Raw genomic sequence first — 22053 nt, forward strand, 5'->3', positions numbered from 1 at the left:
AACATTCTTTATGTGCTTTAACTTATTCAATTAAACAAACGGGCCCACCAGCGGCCGAGCGGTAAAGTCGCTGAACACTGGTAGTTCGGTCCGAGGTTCAAATCCCGCGAACGGGCTGGCTGCATGGGCGTTTTCGTGGTTTTCCCCATGTGTAACGTGTATACAAACCAGTTTCCCTTAAAATGTCCTCCACGAAGGCATCCCCCCTCTTAGGCAGATAGCCCTAGTGTGCTTTGCCGTAATAAAGTAAAGTAAACCAAACCAAACCAATTAAACAAACAACCAATCATGTTTTACTTAGAAAACTACAACAAGAAATATCAGCGTTCATAAGACACTGAATATTTTGCATGCCATATAATTTCAATTAATCAGACTCCAAATATCCGAATTCCTATTATACGGAGCTTCAAGTACTATTATTCTTTCTGTGCTATATAAGACTTAGTTTATTTTCAGTATATTTAATCGTATGTTTATCTCAAAGTGGAAAATTTTATAATATTTATTACATAGTCAATTTTATAATTTTGTGTGGTAAAAAAAGTAATGCCCCAGTTTAATTTCAGTTGACTAGGTTTCCCTTGCAAGTTTTATTTTACGCAAATAAAAAAATATATTTGTTTGATTTTAGAACAGTAAAAAAACAAGAGCAGCATTAAGATCAATTTTAGTACAAGGTAAATAAAATTTAAGTTTATTATTTTGCTTTCACTAAAATAGGAAGGAGTTGTAAGTTTAAGCAAATAAAAATTATCTTGTTGCGTAATTCTGTCGGAAGAACTGTGTTCGATGCTGTTTTGTAAAGTTTGTTTTATTTAATATGTTATTTCTTATATTAAATCTTTCCTCTACTTCTGTTGTTCCTGCTACTTCAACAGAACACGTGAATGATTTGCGTTTAAACAAGGAGCGACTATCTACGTTTCAATCAGAGTGTTTGCAACCTTAGCCTGCTGTGGTGAAGTCTTTTGTTATTTTTTACCTTTGGTACGGTTGTTATCCATTAGTGAACGTCTTTGACTGAAACTAAATTAGTAGTCGTGGAATAGCGAAGCCAAGTTGTTAGCCTTTAAACTTAAATCTTGACTTGTAAATAATATGAATCATTGTTGTGCGGATATTAATTTTGTTAAAGTTTTCCCTTCTGTAGCTTTGAGATGAAGTGTAAATAAATCTTTTAGTTGTTCTTTACATTGCTATAAATACTAGTAGTTCGATTCGGGTCCGAATCCAGGCGCATAGGCTGAGTGCGTGCTTAGTTTTCTTAATTTTCACCATGTGTAATTCGAATATAAGCCAATTTACCCTAGAAAATCCTCAAACGAAAGCATTCCTCCTCCTAAGCAAGTTTTGTTACGTTCAAGTAACCTAACCTAATCTATTGAAAGGTAAAGCTGGAATCGCAGACTAAGAACGTTAGCCTAACCGAAACTCTATTAAAATTCATAGCTTCAGAGGAATAAAAAAATGTATGCTGTACAGACATTAAGTTTTTTCGGAAGCAGGAGATGAGAAAAATGGGCACTGCCCTTGCTGGGACTCGAACCTTAGACCCCTCGAAAACGCTCTGAATGCGCTGACGATTACACCCCAAAGGCATGCTAAGAGGGCGGGAGAAATACCTTATAATGCTTTAACCCTATTTTTGAAATGAAATGCTGTAAAATTCTTATTTTAAATTAACCAGTTATTATTAGTTGGATCTTTACTTTAGCTTCTTCTTTCCGTATTCCTCACCCAGAGTGCAAATTAGTTGTAAGGCATTTAAGCTGAGGTACTTGGATCTTGAGAGAGAGTGTTTCTGGCATGCGCGCTGTGGTTAGATTCTGCCAGCTCTAGATAAATGTAACTATCTCGGGTTTGCGTTCTCTCGCCGTCCATTCATCAAACTGACGCGCTGGTAAGTTAATGAGCCAGTTTATGTTTTAGTATTTAAATTGTGTAATTTAGACTACTGATTAATGTTTTGAAATTATCAGTAGCTATTCTTATTTATTTGCATCCACCGCAAACTGTGGTTGTCTGTAGTAAAAGCCTTACCCTACATATCTATTAGGGTGTAGAACTACAGTTCCGGTACTAGACCAAGCATAACCATAAAATACGCTAGATAAAAAAAAAATTCGCTCATTTCCATCACAGTAAATATACGTTTGGTCTACAGCAAATGACAACTCCATCCTAAACAATCTTCCAAAACTCCATCCTTAAAAGTCGTTCTAAACTCAGTCTTAAACAATTTGTCGCTTATTGTATGAAATACAGGAAGTGACAAATTGTTCATATTATTACCTTAAAGCTTGCTCATTACTCTAACAGTAATCTGCCTATTGTATTGTCTTGAATTTGTCTTTTACACAGAGATTCATGCTTCGGTAATGAGTGTAACTGGAGACTTAAAACTTTCCTGAAGGTACTTGGAGGGTTTCCGCAAGCGTTCGTCACTCGTCGCAGTCCAGGTGATATCATGGGTCGGTGCATTACCAACCCCTACCAAGCCTCCTTTCTTTCTTTACTCTGGTTACCGAATCTATTTTGGATTCGGTTTGGTTCTCTCGGGGTGACACTTCCCGGATTTTTGGTCTCCTCATTCGAAAACTCTGTCCAAATGATCGATGTCTGTGAAGCAAGTCTCGCGGAAAAAAAGGAGAGAGAGAAAAAAAAGACATTGTGAGAATCTGTTAGTTGAACAATTAGGGGGTTCGTGGGAAAAACAATTCACTTTGCTTCATTAATCTAATGGTTTCTTCTGTTGCACTCAATTATTTTTTCTGCCACATATACTTATTCTTTTCTGCAAAGAACTGAATTTAAGTATGATATAAACCTATACATTCCATACAATGTCATATCTGCATAAAACTGTAATACTTCCCAAACTTTTAAATCTCGTGATCTATATTCATATAGCTACGAATTCGTCATTCGATCTCTTTGCATATACCTGCGATTTATTGCAGCTGACGTATATAGAGTTTCTCTGAAAGATGGGAAAAGAAGGCATTTCTAGAAGAAAATAATGTAGTATTGGAATGCTAATAAATAAACATGCATAAATAACAACAATTTATCAATAACTGCAAATAAATTCAAAATATAGCAACACAATAAAGAAAAGAACATGTCAAAATCTTTCGCCACTTTCCAAAAATTGTCTACCTAATGCTGGATCGCTAGCCATGTTTTATAAATCATTATTTTAGAAACATATATCGGTGTTGCTAGCGAATATTTTTCTAGTGTCTGAAGTGTATATTTCCTTCATTTTTTATAACTTTCTCAGATAATACTTTTAGTTTCTTTTCCTGATTCAAAACTTAACCCACTACAGAAATATGTAAATTTAAGAAATGTTTATGAAATGTTTTTGAAGAAAATGTCAGTTAAGAGTCAGCTTGAAGCTACATGAAGAAAAGCCTTCTCGCACCTTCATGTACTCATATATATATCATTTTTTTAAACCAGACTTAACATGAGTAACATAAGAAAATCCACATCCGGACCCATTAACGCAAGCTCAATTTGTTATTTGTAGGCTTAAAAATGGAAAAAGATTCAGTTAGCTATTAAACAGACTCTCACTGGACGTTGAACGCGCGACTCATTTTTTGGTTAATTGTGTTTCATTTATTTGCCAGTACAGCATAAATGCACGATTTAATGTACCGTTTAATATTTGCTTGAAGCCGAAAAATTTAAGTTACATATTGAAAGTTTAAACTCTAATTCGGATCAATTTAAACTTCTTAGACAGCTAGACGAATTATCATGAAGTCTTTACCTTTAAACTTAACACACTTAAGTACAAACAACAGAATAAAAATCAAATTATTACTATTAAAATTTAACTTTCACTCCTTGCGAACTAGCTACATTTTTTTTCAACATTTAGATTTTACTTTTGATTTTTTTTTTTTTTTTTTTTTTTTTTTTTTTTTTTTAGATTAAAGATTTTTTATGCCAGTATGTAAACAAGAAGTTGAAATTACAATTTAAAATATTAATTTAAATTTTGATTAAACATTTTTTTCGTTTAAGGTTTTAAATTGAATATGTGATCCTTGCACATGGTACATGGAAAGTTTTCTTATTATAAATAATTATGAATTATTAATTACATTAATAACATATATACTGATACAATTTTGTGTGTGATTATGTTGAAATTTATAAGGAAAAAGGAATTTTAATAACGAATCTATTGTTTGAATAACAAATCCGAATATTTTTGCGATTACTCTTTCTACAACGGCCCATTAGCGGCTGAGTTGTAAAGACACTGAACACTGGTAGTTCGGTCCAACTTTCGAATCCAGGCGAGCAGGTAGACGCATGTGTATCGTGTACGCAGTGTCTTCTGGATGCATAAATGAATAAAGCGGGCGCAGCCCGCGCAAGAAAGCTGAACACTGGTAGTTCGGTCCAACTTTCGAATCCAGGCGAGCAGGCAGGCTATACGGGTGTTTTTGTGATTTTACGCATGTGTATCGTGTACGCAGTGTCTTCTGGATGCATAAATGAATAAAGCGGGCGCAGCCCGCGCAAGAAAGCTGAACACTGGTAGTTCGCTCCAACTTACGAGTCCTGGCGAGCAGGCTGTCTGCATGGGTGTTTTCGCGATTTTCCGCATGTGTATCGTGTATGCAGTGTCTTCTGGATGCATATGTGAATAAAGCGGGCGCAGCCCCCGAAAAACCGATTAACACCGGTAGTTCGGTCCAACTATCGATCTCGGCGTACGGGCTGGCTCCATAGTTTTCTTGTCATTTCCTTGTTTTCTTGATCTTACGCATGTTATCGTTTATGCAGTATCTCCTCCATGAATATGTTAACAAAGCGGGCGCAGCCCGCTCAAGAAAGCTGAACACAGGTAGTTCGGTCCAACTTACAAGTCCTGGCGAGCAGGCTGGCTGCAGGGGTGTTTTCGTCATTTTCCGCATGTGTATCATGTATGCAGTGTCTTCTGGATGTATAGGTGAATAAAGCGAGCGCAGCCCGCTCAAGACCGATGAACACTGGTAATTCGGTCCAACTTTCGATCCCGGGAAACGGGCTGGCTGAATGGGTGTTTACATGATTTTCCGCATGTGTAAGGTGTATGCAGTACCGTATGGATGCATACGGGAATAAACCGGTTAAAATCGCCGGAAACTGGTAGTTCGGTCCAACTTTCGAATGTAGGCGAATTTTAACATGGAAATTCTTTTAAAAACGAACAATGATAAGCGGGCTTCAGCCCGCTAGTTACTATTAAAATTTAACTTTCACTCCTTGCGAACTAAACAGAGAACAATGGTTCATATTATATTTAATTACTTACATCACATCGAATGGAAACACTTTGCAAAATTGCTGTTTGTGAAGCCATGTAAAAAATAAATTCAAGATCTCATACTTCTCTCATTGGCAAAACTTATCAAAGCCTAGTAGATGACAAGCGCATTTTAGCGTATAGAACCTGATTACTAGTTAGATTCATAAGGCCCAGGTTTAGGGCCTTGTGAACCCAAAGCAGATGACAACTGCACTGTAGTGTATAGAACCCGATTACCATTTATATTCATAAGACCCAGGTATAGGACGTGAAATTTTAAGGGCTCATAGAGTTCCGTTCCTATAGCTCACCACTTTTTTTCACTACTTATTTTTTCCTCATAAAATCAAGAAAAATAGATATTAGAAGCACATGATAAAATGGCTGTGCGAAAGACTTCAGGCTTGCTCAAGTGGGCACTGGAATTCTACTGTTACAAAACGCAACAACTTTTAAAATTTTGGAAAGATTCTGCTAAGAATGGACGGCTTTGCAATGTCTAGAAGCTTATCTGAATGTCCTGTAGACCCTCCCAGACTGCAAAGCGAGTTATGTCTTTAGTCTGAAGCATATAATTAAGTCGCAAGAAAGTCAAAAATGGCCTTTTTATTTCACTCTGAAATGACCAGAAAACAGTACTGTGGTACAAATGAACATCCGCTACTTGCGTGTATTTAACATAGCATAAGATGGAACTAAATTCAAATGTAGTAACATAGTCTTAACAACACACACAATAGACTACTCAAGCTGGTTCAAGATAATTAACCCCGCGTATTTTGAAACGTCGGCTAGCAAGATGCTAAAGCTGAAATAAAACTTCGGAAGAGCTGGCGATAATACGTAACTGCAAGGCGAGGCTGCCAGAAACTCATTGGCAAACTTTTTAAAAAATGCAAACCCCCAGCCTAAATACACTCACGTTTGTGAAAATTGCAACACCAAGAAGGAATCGTCATAATTGAATGCAATTTAATACACAGTTGAGTGGTAGTGGTACAAATAAATGATTAAATGTTCAAAGCAAACAAACAAGAACAAGAGATCAGAATCAGTATTTTGTGTGGCCACCACGCGCCGCAATAAGTGTTGCTACACGACGTGGCATGGAGTCAAACAAAGAAAGTTTGAATGTCTGACTGAGGAAGAGCATTCCATATCGTTTGTACGCGTACCCAAAGTTCGTCTGCAGACGCAACAGAACGAGGATCACGAGCAAGACGCCGACCAATGACATCCCACACATGTTCAATTGGCGACATATCCGGGGAACACGCAGGCCAAGGAAGAAGCTGTACCTGCTGCGCTGCAAAGAAGGATTTAACAATCCGAGCAGTATGAGGGCGGGCATTGTCCTGTTGAAATACAGCGCCTGGCAAGCTTTGAAGGAAGGGAACAGCTTCGGGCTGTAGAACTTCACGGATATACCGGTTGCTGTTCAGATTGCCCACAATTCGTAGCAATTGAGATCGTCTATGATATGCTATGGCGCCCCAGACCATAACTCCGGGTGTTCGTCCACTGTGGTGTTCGATAATGCACTCCGGAAGGTGGCGTTCACCGGCATAGCGTCTGACACGAATGCGGCCATCATGGTACCACAAATTAAAGCGGGATTCGTCAGAAAACACGACATGCTGCCAATCAGCACGCCAGTCTCTATGCTGATTGGCCCATTGTAGCCGCAGGCGGCGATGGTCGTGCGTTAGGGGGATCCTGTATAAAGGAGTCCGTGCGCGCAGTCCACACTGCAGCAGACGTCTACGAATTGATGAAGCACACAATGAAACACCTGTAGCTATTGACAACAGTGCTGCCAATTGTCTAGAGGAAGCTGTACGGTCCGTCCGCGCCATGCGGACCAGGTGTCTATCATCGCGAGCTGACGTCACATTTCGGGGTCCACTCCCGGATTTCCGAGTTGTCCGACACTCGTCCGTCCACTGCTTCCAAACGCGCATCACTGTGCTGCTGTTACGCTGCACACGAGAGGCTACTGCACGATACGACAATCCAGCTTCAATCCAGCTTCACGAAGGCCGATGATTCTCCCTCGTTCAAACTCTGTAAGTTGTTCAAATCTCGCTCTCTTTCGTCGACGAGGCATAAGTACAGATTGAGTTAACGTTTACCACTAGCAGATAACCACCGATAACCATACACGCCTCGCTACAGCCGTCTATTTATTCGGATCCATCAGCCGTTCAGAGGGCGCTGCTCAGCATACGCATGCGCTACGGATTTGCAATTCTAATCATTTGCATATCATGCGCTACTTTGCATTTCCTGAAAATTTCAGCTCACTCGCGTAAGTCCTTCATGGTGTTGCAATTTTCACAAACGTGAGTGTACATGATTAATTTATATTCTCTTGAGGATAATGGAAAGAAGAAGTCAAAGTAGAGGTTCAACTCATAGTAACTGGTTAATTAAAATAAAATTCTACATTTGTAACTTTAAAAAAAAAACATAACCACCACTTTGAATATGTTACTTTTTCTCCGCAACAAATAAACAAATAAATATTTTTCAATGAAATCAAAATTCCCATATTTTAGAAAAAGTAATCGTATATTCCCGCATCAAAGAGTACTTAATCTTTTCAAAGAGGATGTATTTTCCCAATAGCAACATTTTGAAAGCTTAGATTATATATTTCATAACACATTTACTATAATTTAGTAAATAATATTGAAAATTTTAAAAAGAAACTTTTTTTTTTTCGTTATTTATGAATAGAAGAAAGACATGTAAGCATCCGTTTCGCTTAAAACTTAACTTTGAAATTTTGGAGAAAAAAAACTATGAACACAATTTTATCAATAAATCTAAAATTAAAATTCTAAAAGTATAAAGTTGAAAATAATTAGAAAATGAAAAACATGCCACTGGCACTAATAATGAGTAAAACTTTAAAACGTTATGACAGTTATAGGAGATATAATCATTATCATTTCACTTATACAACTTTTGATGTATCATTTTGTAGAGACATTAGGTGTTTTTTTTTTGGGGGGGGGGAAGCAGAAAAGGTGAAAATAGCAAATTCTAAAAATAGCAATGAAATAAATATTATGAAATTTTCTAGTTTGAGATAAACGTACGACATCAAGGGGAAAAAAAAAAAAAAAAAAAAAAAAAAAAATTACATATTTTAATTTAAATTAACTTGTAGAGACATTAGGTATTTTTTTTTTTTTTTTTGGAAGCAAGCAAGATGAAAAATGAGCAATCGCCTTCGCCGGGAATCGAACCACTGACCTCTGGAATACGCACCCAGAGTGCAGACCACTACACTACGAAGGCATGCGAAGAAGGAAGAAATACCTTATATACTTCCCCTTTTAAAGGGCGACTAGGGTTTTTAGGGGATCCAATCACCAAATACTGGCTGTGGAGAATCATCATCCAACACCCTTTTAGTTCGGGCGCCACTGTAGAGACATTTGGATTTTTGGAAGCAAGAGACTTGAAAAATTAGCAACGCCTTCGCCGGGAATCGAACCACTGACCTCTGGAATACGCGCCCAGCGTGCAGACCACCACACCACGAAGGCAAGAGAAATACCTTATATACTCACCCTTTTAAAGGGCGACTGGGGTTTTTAGGGGACCCAATCGCCAAATCCTGGGTGTAAAGAATCATCATCCAACACCGTTTTAGGTCGGACGCCACTTCTAGAGACATTAGGTATATATTTTTTTGGAAGCAGGAAAGATGAAAAATAGCAACGCCTTCACTGGAAATCGAATCACGGATCTCTGGAATACCCGCCCAGAGTGCAAACTACCACACCACGAAGGCATGCGAAGAAGGCGGGAGAAATCCTTATAATTTTACTGTTATAGTATATCAGAAAATTTAAGTTTCTTGTTCTGTTTGACCCACATAAAAAACAATTTTACTTTTTATTAAGAGTTTGATAGAAACCAATTTCACATTCAGGCATTCCATAAAAATTTCATTAGTTATGTTCATTCACGATATAGTTCCATTCATTATTATGCTATTATATTGGTATTATAGCTATTATATTGGTATATATGTATATAAATCTGTTATAGTATAAATTTAATTTCAAATAAAGTTTCTGCAATTTACAGTAAAACTTAAGTATTTATGTCGCTAATACACGAATAATTTTCTTCGGGATATTTGAATTTTGCGATTACATATCTTTAGGAGAGTGGCATCAAATATCCCCACAATATGTTTTAAGTAAAAGTATATTTTCGACAGTAAATAGCCAAAACTAATTAATATGAAAATTATGCTAGTACAGCAAAAGTATACATTTAAATGTAACACATACTTAAATTTCTGAAGTTATACGTAACAACAAATTATACCATCATTATAGCTACTTAAAAAAATTTAACTTGCCCTCATATAGAAAATCATTTCACGCGTTAAAATAAAATTTCTGGAAAGGATTATGTGTTGATAGTTTCCACTAAAAGATAAAATGTTAAACATGTTGCCAGACTTCAAAATCCTATTGATTTCGTATATAATTTTGCTCAGCGTATCTAATGTGCTTAGTAATTAAATATTCCCAGTCGCTTTTGTTTACATTATACTTTGAGTTTAAATATATAAGCACGTATTAAAATAATAATTTACCTTAGTGTACTTTTTAAAATTGGATTGCACATAGGAGACGGGTACTATATCCAACACGGTATTTTAAGCTAAGAAAACTCGCTTCAAATATTCCGCTTACATTCTGTAGTCAATTGACTACATCTGGAATAAAAATACAGTAACTGCCATGAGATATCTTCACTGTTCCAAAAATAAATAAATATATAAAAGACACAAAATTCTCACGACAATTTGACAGTTATTACAAGAGATAAATATTAACATAGAAACAGGTGTATATTTTCGAAGAAATCGATAAGCCATTTTTATCCGCAACGAAATTGTTGAAATGATAGTTTGGGTTTACTGATATATTAAAAGAGATAATATATTTGAAGCCTGTGTGTGGAAATATCAATAGCAGTTATTAAAAATTTTAATTCAAGGACAAAAATTTTTTGAAAGCAATTACTTATTTATTACGATAAATGCTAAACAGCAACTGTTAGACTCATCATATTTAATGACAGAAATTCGGGGAATAAAGCTGAAAAAAATGAAAAAACTGTAAATACATATTGCTGGAGTCAAATATTTTAGAAGTGCTATTCAAAGCTTAAATGAAAATGGGTCCCAAGTTAGATCAGTTTATATTAGGATGGCTGTATTCGTAGAGGGTTTTCTTAAACAAATTCGTACTTCCTCTCATCACATATAGTAGAACTATATAAACGTCACGCAGACATCCTACTCTGTCATCGAAGGCGAAAAGAACCAGCGTTGTTCAGCCGCCTTAAACACTCAACCACTAGCAAGTACGCAAAAGCAACATTTGCCTTTTTTGGAATAAGTAATAGATGATTATTATAATAAATGTTAGAACTTATTATCTGCTTGTAATTAACTAAGGAACAAAAAAAGCAAATGAAATTTAAAAAAAAAATTAGCGCGAATTTGAAGATGAATTTTTCCTAATTTTAAAAATGACACGCTTCTGTTCCATCTATTATTAACAAAAGAGTGTTTCTGTTTTGATTTTCTGTAGAGCGTGGATACGAGCTAGTTCTCCACGAAGGCATCATTTCCCTTAGGCAGATAACCTTCGCCATAATCGAATAAACTAGTTTAGTTTTTCTATTCATTTCTGCAAAATGGTCATGCTAGATTGTTAAATTTTCCAAAACAGAAGTGGAAGAAGAAATGTTACTGAATAGATTTTTTATGAACGCATGCTAATACATCTTTTCGTAGGGGAATGACCCATTTGCAACTTCAATAAGCCGCAGTTCAATTCCCCCACCCCTTTTTTGTATTATTTTGATTCTGTGATATTAACTCTTGACACCAGATGTCAGCACCATAAAAAATTCCAACTCGCGTTTTGTCAGCCGTCGCATTAAGTGCGCTGACTTTTTCCGGAATCTCTTAATTTAATTCACAGATTTCTTGAATTTTATTGGCATTTTTCTAGATACTTTTGCATTTTTTATATATCATGTGGCTAGTAAAAATAATGAAATTTTAAATGAAAGATTTAAATTTTTGGTATTAACTTTAAGCAAGCTTTAAAGTGATAATCAGACGAGATTTCTACATCAAAAGATATTTAAATAATTTGAATTTAATCTTATATCTTTGGATTGATAATTAAGATCTCGAAAGGAGAGATGACATCACACAGGGCCGGCTCAAAGCGTCGTTGAAGGATTAGATATCGATCTAGGACGCCAATTTTCAAAGAGCTACAGCTAAGCTGTTTTCATAAGCGACATCTAAAAATGTTCGCTTGAATTATTAATGTCTACTTTATAGAGGGCGCCAATTGTTCTGATCACCTTCGGTGCCGAAAGTACTGGAGCTCTGTCTGAGTTAAGTTGTACTCTTGTCTGAGTTGAGTTGTACTCTGTCTGTACTTGTTGAGCTGATTAGAAGTAATTTTCCATCGTTCAGAAATGGTGTTCTTTTTCTTTCATAATTATTTTTTCCCGTTCAAGAGATAACAAAGCATAAAATAAGTTGCATAAAACTTTTAAAATTACACTTTATTGAAATGTACTAAAATGTACTTCTAAGCCTTGTCTCAATAATCTCAGTTAAATGCGACTAAATATAAAAATTGTGGGGCGCTTATATAAGAATTGTATTTGGCCATAAAGAGAATTCCACAAAAAAATAACAGTAATATTACAGAAGTGACATACATAAGAACAATTGCATTCAGTTTTATAAATCTCTCTTTGACAATTGCAATTGAAAATCTATCATTATTAGCAGACCCACAATTTTAATTTTAGTCAATTTCGACAAAAAGTATTGTCATAACATATTTTTTTTAATACAGTTCAGTGCATTTATTTTAAGCGGTGTTGATTAAAAATTTTTATACACATATTTTATCCCCTTAATGTTAGCGTTTTTTATGACATATCTGTTAACTTTTCTAATACTATAGATTTCGTATTATGGATTTCCTCCCCCTCTCTGTGCGAAGAATGGGTATATTGCCAGTATGCTAATAAAATGTTTCTTTTGAAGCAAACAATAGCTTACATTTGCATTAATATTATTCCTCCAAAAATGTGCAGTCCAAAAAAAAGCCGTTTTCAAAAAGAGTAATGCATTGCTGCAGTAAGCAAAATCCGTTACATTAAGGAGCTCAAAAGAATAATCGCTTATACCTCATCCTATTAAAACATTCTTTTTTTTTTTTAAACTTTATCAACTTCGAAGAAAATAAATATTTATTTCGATTATAATGGTTGGTTTTATAGTTTTAATGAAATTAATATAAAATTTCTTTATTTGGTAACCAATACCAAACAATTTCTAGTTAATAGGGGGGAAAAAACAAAAAAAAACTTAGATTTGTCACTGATTAACTGAACTAATGCTAATTACAATTGACCTTGAATGCTAATTGCAAGAATTTTTCAGGAACAACTCAAATTATAGAGAACAACTTAAACCAACGGATTAATTTAGAATAAATTAACTGTAATTTACAAATTAATTTAATACTTTATTTATCAAGGTGGGAGTGGTAACAGAACAACTAGCCAACATTTTAGCTCTCTTTTAATTTTTGTTTGTTTTTATTGTTTGGAGAAGCCTAATTTCTTAAACTGGTTTCTTGCCTAATTTTTTTTTTTAACATTCTCGTTCTCGTCTACATTTGCATGAAAAATAACATTTTAAATCAAAGTAAGCTCAAAGTAAAAAAATAAGTTTTTCTTGCGGTTTAGTTGATCGAAGATTGGACAGGCACCTGCTCCAATAAGCCTGTAGTGCCGCCCTGGAGTCCGAGAGGATGACCACTTTGTCATAGCTGAAATTTGGGGCAATAATCTGTCTTAGGGTCACACAAATAGCCATTACCTCGCCATCGAAAGCAGTTCTCCGCGTATCCATGGTTATATAGAACGAAAACTGGATGGAAAAAATTCCCACCCCGGCATTTAATGAACACTCAGTAAATGAAGCATCCGTGTAGACATGAAAACCTGTCCGGTTTAGGATAAAGTGTATGTATAGTCTCAAGGGCCAAAATTTTTAAAGTATTTTGAGATGTTTGATATTTTAAATACTCTGAATAAGATTTAAGGTGATATTTCTCTAAATAAAATTCAGAGGTCTATGGGGGTTCAAAAAACCTGAAGAGTCTAATTTTAGTGTTCAAGATCTGATCTAAGTCGTTACACTGTGGAGGAACCCATTTGGGCTTATAAGATTCCTGTGGTCATTTCTGTTATAATAATCAGATTATAATAAACAATTATTATATTTCATTTGGTATATGTTGCGGGGTGCGGGTTATGGTTTGGAGTGCAATTAGACCTACCTCCTCAAGGTGCACCCTTAAAAATTTCTTAAAACGCTTACAAGGTCTATTGCACTGGCATGAGACAAACTAGTTTGCAAGCCCGGCGATCGTGGCGTGCGTTGAGCATTCTGCAGTGGAATTTGGGTGGCTTGTCCCAAGCAAAACGATCGGAGTTGGAAATTTCATAATCTCGAAATAATGGGGATGTCTTTAAGTCGGCATTTGAAGCGGTTTTTGCCTTAAAACCTACATGCATTATTATACATATATGGATTTGGGAAAGAAAACAGGAAATATTTAAGAAAAAAAAACGAAAAAATAAATTGTTGCATAATATTTGGCAAATGCCACATTTATTAAACTACTATCATGGGAGAGTCATCTTAGATGGGATGGAAACTTGTTCACCTTTTTTCTCAGCTACAGAAAAAGAATTCTTCTGCTAAAAATATAGTTCCATTATTTTTAGAGATCTTATTTTTAAAAGTCAACGATGAAATATGCACTATTTACGCAAAACTCATGCATTATTGAAAAAAAATTCATCATTTTTGGCTTCTAGGACTACCAATCAATTAGAATTTTCGCCTTTTTTTCTGCGAATATGAAACAATGGCATGAAAGATAAATGGCGACAAGATTTCCGATGACACAAGGACTTACCCTTTCTCGATATAAATCCAACTTTCCGACGAAGAGAGAACTCATGTAACCCCCCTTCCCCACGCACTGTGATTAAAACCCTTTCTGAACGATTCTAAGGGTTTTGGCAGATTGAGGAAGAGTTTAAAACATAGACAAAAAACTAATCACATTGAAAAAATTTTAACGCGAAAGACTTAGCGAAGCGATTCTCATGTAGAAGGGAGGGATGTTCAAAGAAAATGAAACGAAAAACATGAGTTCCAATAAATAAATACAAAACGACAGTAATTTTATTTTCAGGGTATAAGTATTTTCCTTACAAACAATTGATCTTACAAACAATTACAAAAATCTTTACAAATCCTTGTAAGTCCTTACAAACAATTACAAATTTTGCACCTTTGACCTTCTTTACCGTTATTTAACACCGCCAACTTTTCTTCAAAGAGATACGGTTAAATTTAATTCAAGTTTTTCTATTTTTTTTTTTTTTTTTCATTTCTACTACTATGTTAAATGTTGTGCATATTTTAATATTTTGTATGTGTTAGATTTAATGAATGTCATTCGTTTTGCATTACAAACTTACATACTCTTTTGTAACCAATCTTTTGGAATTCGGCAACGGATTAACTCATTTTACAATTTAAACTAAACTCAGTGGCGCTACAGCCCTAGTTGGCCGAGGTCAGCAGTGCCCCGATATCTGCTTCCTTGACCGTGGGCCACGGGTTGCGTAAGCATATGCTCTGAACAAGTGGTCAGCTTGCCGCACCCCCCCCCCCAGTGTTTAGTTCCCAAGCGAACTTGGCACTCATTTTATCGACCCAAGGGATGAAAGGCTGAGTCGACCTTGCCCAGCCCGGGGATCGAACCCCGGACCTGTGCTGCTGTGCGATGCGTTAGCCACTGCGCCACCGGGCCTTCTTTTACAATACTTGCTATGGAGAAAATTGTTTTGGTTTACTAATTTTTTGGGTGAGAACTATCTTCAAGAACGAATCAAGATCGTGAACCAAAGTTTTACTGTATTTCAAGAATTAACATAAATATTCAGCGCCAAATTCTCCCCCAAAAATTATGATGTGGAACTCAAAAGCACTGAAATTACAATATTTTCACAGGTTTTGATAGCGAATATTTATTGGTTTTAAAAAAACTAATTTTTTAAAAGTTTTGTGTTGATAAAACGCTTAGCAGTTTTTCCGGTTAAGATTCGAAAATTTCGAGTGACGAGAAAACTAGTAATTATCAAGCGTCGAGTAAATTCGCGAGTTCGAATGCACACGCATCTCTATTCTTTTTTTTTTTTTTTTTTTTTTTTTTTTTTGTCGATTTCAGAAATACCTGATCGCCAAGCTTTTGAATAAAATCGTTTATGACAGTTAAAGAAATAACGTATTATTTCAAGGAATATTGTACTAGAAAAAAATATATTTGTGGTAAAACTATAAGTTATTTTCTCCCTCCTTTCGGCATGCCTTCGTGGTTAAGCTGGAAGCACACTCGACGCGTATTCGAGAGATCGAGGATTCGAGTCCCGTAGAGAGCATTTCCTATTTTTCACGTCTCCAGCAATAAAAAAAGTACAAATGACTCTGCAAGCCTCATTTAAGGTTCGAATAGAAATGGTTATCAACTTTCAAAAGCTGTTTCGAAATGATTGCAAAAAACGTTCAATAATGGTTTACTGAATTTTTTTTTCTTAAAGAATTAATGAGCGATACTTGAAAAAAGAATTAATGTTAAAACATAAAAAAAAAAAAAAAAATTGATTAGACAGCTGTTTTAAAATCTCAGAGGAGCACTTCAAAACCTTTTTCTTAACTGAAGAAAGTAAAAAGCAATTGGTATCAAAATGCAACAGCTGCCTTCTCCTCGGAGAATGGTGGCGTGGTATTTAACTTTCCAATTTATTTTTTACTGCCGGAGTCCCATGGAACCTTGCACGAGTTGTAACACATTTCTTTCAAACATGCTTGCATTTTACTTTGTTCCTTTGCATATGTTTTCCTCTTGCACAAAGGGGTTGCTTAAAAGTAATCAGTGTTTTAACATATTATCGTCTACAAATTAGTCTTACACAGGAACTTTTAGATGAGATGACGTACAGGAAGAGTTTATTACATTTAATTAGAAACCTATTTCTTTCGAAATGTTAGACAAATACACATTTGGAAAACAACTAGAATTCATGTGTAGAGTATACACCGTTATTTAACGTATATATTTAACATTCTAGTATTAATTAGTTTATAGTATTAGTTGTATAATTTATCTAACGTAATGTGTATACTTATCTAACGTTCACATCTGTCGATTGCCGCTCAGACGATACAGTGGTTAGGGGAGCCTACTACGGTACCGAAGGGCCCGGGTTCGAATGCCGGAGAAGACTTGGATGTTTGTAAATTAGTGTCGGTGCGGCATGGCGGCACTCTAAATATGCAGCGAGCCGAAAGTCCTCTGTGGGTTGGTGGAAGGAGTGGGAGGATCCCCTGTATCCCCCCCCTAGGTAAAGGAACCCCAATTTTGAGGAAGAGCTCTTTGGGGATCCCCCCTCCCAAAGTGCTCTTCCTCAAAATTGGGGGTGGAAAATAGAAGTCCAACCTCTCTTAGGAGTAGGCTCTGGCAACTATTGTTCCATGTAATATGAATAAGACAACAACAACATCTGTCATTTTATCTTGTATTGTTTTAAATCGGGAGATTGGAATCCTGTTTTATAAACGTGAGATTTAAATTTCCTTTGTAAAATACGAGTATTATCTTCTATACTACGTTCGAAGTCAAATAAGTACTTTGTGTATTTACATATCACCAAGACCTGTACAACCGATTTGACAAAGTCCTTACTGGAATTTTTATTTAATAAGAGTTGCATAAATACTACCTTTTCAGTAGAATCACATCTACAATTGTGAACTGACACAGTTTCGGATTGATATTGTTTGAAAAAAATTCATTACCCAATACTAACTTATTTTTGTTGAAGATTAAAAAACAAGACACTTAAAATCAGGGATAGGAAAACAAAGCACTTGATACAAAGTATCTGAACAATGACTTCAATGGAAAAAAACAACAAATAATAAACACATTTCATTCAGTTTTCATAATACAGTAAGATCCTATCTAAACAAAATTTCAATGTGAAGTTATGAAATTTTATAATTCGTAGTCCCCAGTACTCTCTCTTATCAGTAAAGAAAATTCATATAGGGTACATAACATTCTCAAAATATTTACACTCACTAAGAAAATGTGATATAATTCATGCCGAATTTCAGCGTATAACACAGATACGACATACTACTATATTATATTAAACGCGTTATTAATAAGAATATTAATAAAATTTCTTCACACATAAGAAAGAAAATAAAAGCTTTCCTGTAGGCTAAATTTGTGATAATAAACAAAATTTAATTATTACGAAATATTTTCAAATAGAAATGGTGATCACTATGCAAATGCGATGTGGGTGATATAGCGTTTCAACATATTCAAACAAATTAGGCTTATTACTCTATGATAGAAGCTTACTCCTTTGGCAAATAATTCTATCTGCGATCAATCTGAGATGGCTAGATGAATGAAATCTTCGCGGTTTTTCTGTTCTGTAAAATAAACACGCGGAAATTAAAGGATAGATTCTTTCCCTTAGAAATCTCATCACGAAGACATCTTTTCCTAGAGAGAGGTACTGGCAGAAGAGGGCTGGACACCAGAAATGAACTATTGGTCGTATGTGCAGTTCCGCTCCAATTTTAAGGATAAACGCTTCGGCTGAGCTCTCCGAGGGTCTCCCACCCCTCTCTCCCTATCGCAAACCTCTATAGAGAACTTCCAGCTCACTGTGTATTTTGAGTGTCCCCTTGCCACACAGACACTATATATTTAAGATAGCATTCAACAGTTTCTTCCCAAATTTATTACATAAAATCAATTAATCTGAAATCAAGAATAAATTACCCCCCATCCGTCATATCCTATTATATTGAAACCTGTATAGTTTTACAGTAGTATATATTGTTTATCGTATGTTTTCAGAATTCATTGTTTTAAAAGTTCAGAGCCCATTTCTGTTAACAGACAATCTTATTTTTTAAATCATAAAATAATGTTTTATGAAACCGCCCCATTCATATGTTGATATGACAGTAGAGTGTATCATTTTTCCAAAGATATTATTTTTGGAACTTTGCTTACGCCCCTAATCTCAGTGATGTAAAAGAAATCTACGCCAAATTTCAAGATAATTGGATAATATTCAAGAGTTGCACACATTGATTACTTTTATCTCAAACTAGTGAACTTTCTAATATTAAAGTTATTTGTACTAATGTACTACAGCATCTAATACGGGACTGATCCAAGGGACATGCACCAGAAATGTGAGGGAATTTGGGACGAATATTGTTGTGGCTGGTTTGCCGCCATCACACCCATGACCTAAAAGAAGTATTTGTGGAGTTCTGTGGCATACCATCAAGTGGTCCTGACATTCAGATATTTCACAAGTGTTTGGGCTTCACTTGATAAAAAGTCATATACGACAATGCTGGACGAAGAAAGTCCTGTTCAAGACTATCTATAAGAACAACGAATGAAAATGATTAACTACATCCAGAATGTCCTAAAAGACGGAAGTCATCCAAGAGAAGACTAAAGAATGTTATCCAGAAAATCCTAAAAGACGGAAGTCGTCCAAGAGAAGACTAAAGAGAGTTATCCAGAAAGTCCTAAAAGACGGAAATCATCCAGAGCAGTCTACAAAGAGTTATTACAACTCTCACTTCTGTACCTAAGAGGTTAGTGTCAAAGCGTTTCAATTTCAGGATCCCAGGGACTCTGCATCAAGCAAGGCGGATGGCAAAAGCAATATATGCACTTAAAACTGTCCTCTTTACTAAACAATTGAATATTCCTCAACGACAACCGAAACGAATGAACAGGTTGCACATTTTGTCACCCTCATATATGTTTGCTTTTGGTACGAGGCAGTTTTAACTCGATTGACTCCAGAGAATGATTTAGGTATACTACACTTCTGAGTACTTAAGCCAGACACAGGCGTCAAAAAGTGTTCTCACAGTTGCTGAGAGACAGCTTTGGTATCGGTCAGAAACAAACATAAGATTGGCTTTTTTGGGACAAACGATGATAAGGAAAATATGGAAAGGAAATTTAGAAATCAACCTGCAAAGAAAACGAAAGCGAAACTATCAGAGGGTAAAAAAACCTACTTTTTGAAGACGTGAGCCATTTTACTTACTAATAAAATAAAGACGTTCTTTGAATTACTTGGGATCCACGACGTGACAGAATACTACAGTGATTCTCTTGAGAAGTCTTTTAAAGTGGTCAGTGATACCGCAAAAAGAGGAATTACTCTGATAAAAATATTTTGGCGAATCGTTTAGGGACGAACGACAAAAACAGTTCTTATTGAGGGTAGTCAAGCATCACAGGAAAGTTTTCACCAAGCGAAGCAAAAGAAAAGATTGCAAAGTTGATTCAAAGTTGAATCGTTCAGAGCTGATTAATTTAGCACATATTTTACCTATCATAACACCTATTAATCTTAGTATCTAGTTTTAACATTTTTTTTAAGTTTGTGACTTCTAGTTTTTTGCAATAAAAGTAATTAGCATCGAAAAATCGTAATTTGTGCCTATTTTAGAAAACGGTTCAAAGTTGAAAACTCTAAATATTAGCCAATCTTGTTGAAATTTGGCATATATGTATTTCATATCGATGAGACTCGGGGAATAAGAAAAGTCTGCAAAACCTTTATATATATTGCCTTACAACAGGAATCACCCTATAGGACAGCCATCTTCGGTAGTCTTAGGCCTGTGTCCGAGTCCCGGAGAAGGCATAGATGTCTATAAATGTATATTGTCTTTGCTACAAAGGTTCACTTAAAATACTGTCAGACTGAAAGTCCTCTCGAGAGATTGATAGTAGAAGGTGGTAGGAAACTTCAGCGGTCTATCTTTTGAGAACTTTCCTTCAATATTAGGATGGTCCTAAGTAAAAGCTGAACTATCACCTGTATGGTACCCACAGGTGATAGGGAACTATCACCTTTAGCAATGAAATGCGCTTACTGTTTCTTAGTCATGATGAATTTATGGTGTAATCGATATCCTGTCAACTCAGAATGATAAAAAACAACCACATAATTTGTGATCTATTTTCACTTGCCTACTGAGATGTTAAAATTTCATTAAGAAATAAAATAACATAGTTATACACTTTTCTCAACAAAACCATTAATCTTCTTATATGTAAAGCGAATGCTTTTTTAACTATGGCATCCCTGATATTCTATGGATGCATTTTATATACTTTCGATTAAGCAGAATTCGAATATACTCATACTGAAATGAAACATGCTAGTTCAGTGGTTTTCAAGCAATGTGTCCCGAATATTCATATGCTGTGAAACTCCAGTACGGATGTCGCAAAATTTTGAATTTAGTCTATCATAAGAACATTCTTGAAAAACTCTGTGGAACACAGCAAGCACACGATGTATTAATACAAGGTGGCGCAAACAAAAGTAATCTTTACTTACTGCGTTAGTAGGGAAGCTGGTCTACACAGGAATTGTCTTGATCAATCATTTATGAAAGAAGCTTGAGTAATATGCTAACATGATATACAGTTCAGAAATTGCAGAAATGATATGGTGATTAGGAAATGTTGAAGCCATAAAGTTATTCCGCAGTTTACTACGTTGTACTTTAGAGTAGTATAGGAGACTGTTGAAGGTCGATTGCAGTGTTAGGTTCGAAAATATAACTAAAATTCAGCTGCAGCTCTTCAATTCTTGTTGCAAATAGTAAATACACACTGCAAGGTTTAGTGATGTGGGTAGCCAGTTTGAGTCATCTTGGGCTCTGCTGATGACTATACCAGAAGAGAACATTTCATGAGTGCGATCCATTGAACTGGAAGTTGTACATATTGTTGTTGCTCCATCTTGTTGGTGTCCTCATTCGCAAATGGGTTCTGTTCTTAAAGGTTTTTCTTGCATTTAAATTCGAGTTACTTTCATTTGCGGCACTCTGTTTAGTAGCAAGAATAATAATTTAAATAATAATAATCATAATATTTTAAATTTTTGTGTCGCAGGGCAGTCATGTGCGTTGTCAATCAAAAAGGTTCAGTAATTACTCTTTTTAAGAACAGGAATTTGTTTGCCAAAATTTAAAACTTATATATTAATAGAACCAGTTTTGAAAAGCGTTTCTCTGATCTGAGGCTACTGTAAAATAAACTACTTTGATCCGGCTCATTTGCATTAACCATTTTTAACACAATTTTGTACTCCAGTGGACGTTGTAATAGCTGTATGAGAAATCCTAGGATCTCATCTTGTTGTTAAAGCCAGACAGCAATTTGTTCCAAATGACCTAGCTACTCGACAACCTTGACCAATTCTTCTCGTCTTAAAATACCTATCACGAGACCCAAGAAACGTAAAACAAATCATAGAAGTATGTTCTAAGGAAACAACCTATTTCTTCTATGAATACCACTTCAAGGAATTATCATTATTTACCAGTAATTATAAAATCCATCTAACCTCAAAGATCTATTTAAATAATGTGTCATCCATGTTTGAAGCGTCGCTTATTTAGTTGCAGAAATTTGATTTTGAAGGTACTTTTA

At 35.4% G+C, this 22053-nt stretch overlaps 1 protein-coding gene across 4 annotated transcripts in view; it reads right to left on the reverse strand.

Moving 5' to 3' along the window:
* The window catches only part of LOC118197748 (uncharacterized), a 429345-nt gene that overhangs the window by 290196 nt on the left and 117096 nt on the right, over window positions 1–22053 (reverse strand). The window lies entirely within an intron of this gene.

The sequence above is a fragment of the Stegodyphus dumicola genome, chromosome 4 (assembly GCF_044657685.1).
Source record: "Stegodyphus dumicola isolate Sdum_Otavi_A_Nest chromosome 4, ASM4465768v1".
In the NCBI taxonomy this organism is placed as follows: domain Eukaryota; kingdom Metazoa; phylum Arthropoda; class Arachnida; order Araneae; family Eresidae; genus Stegodyphus; species Stegodyphus dumicola.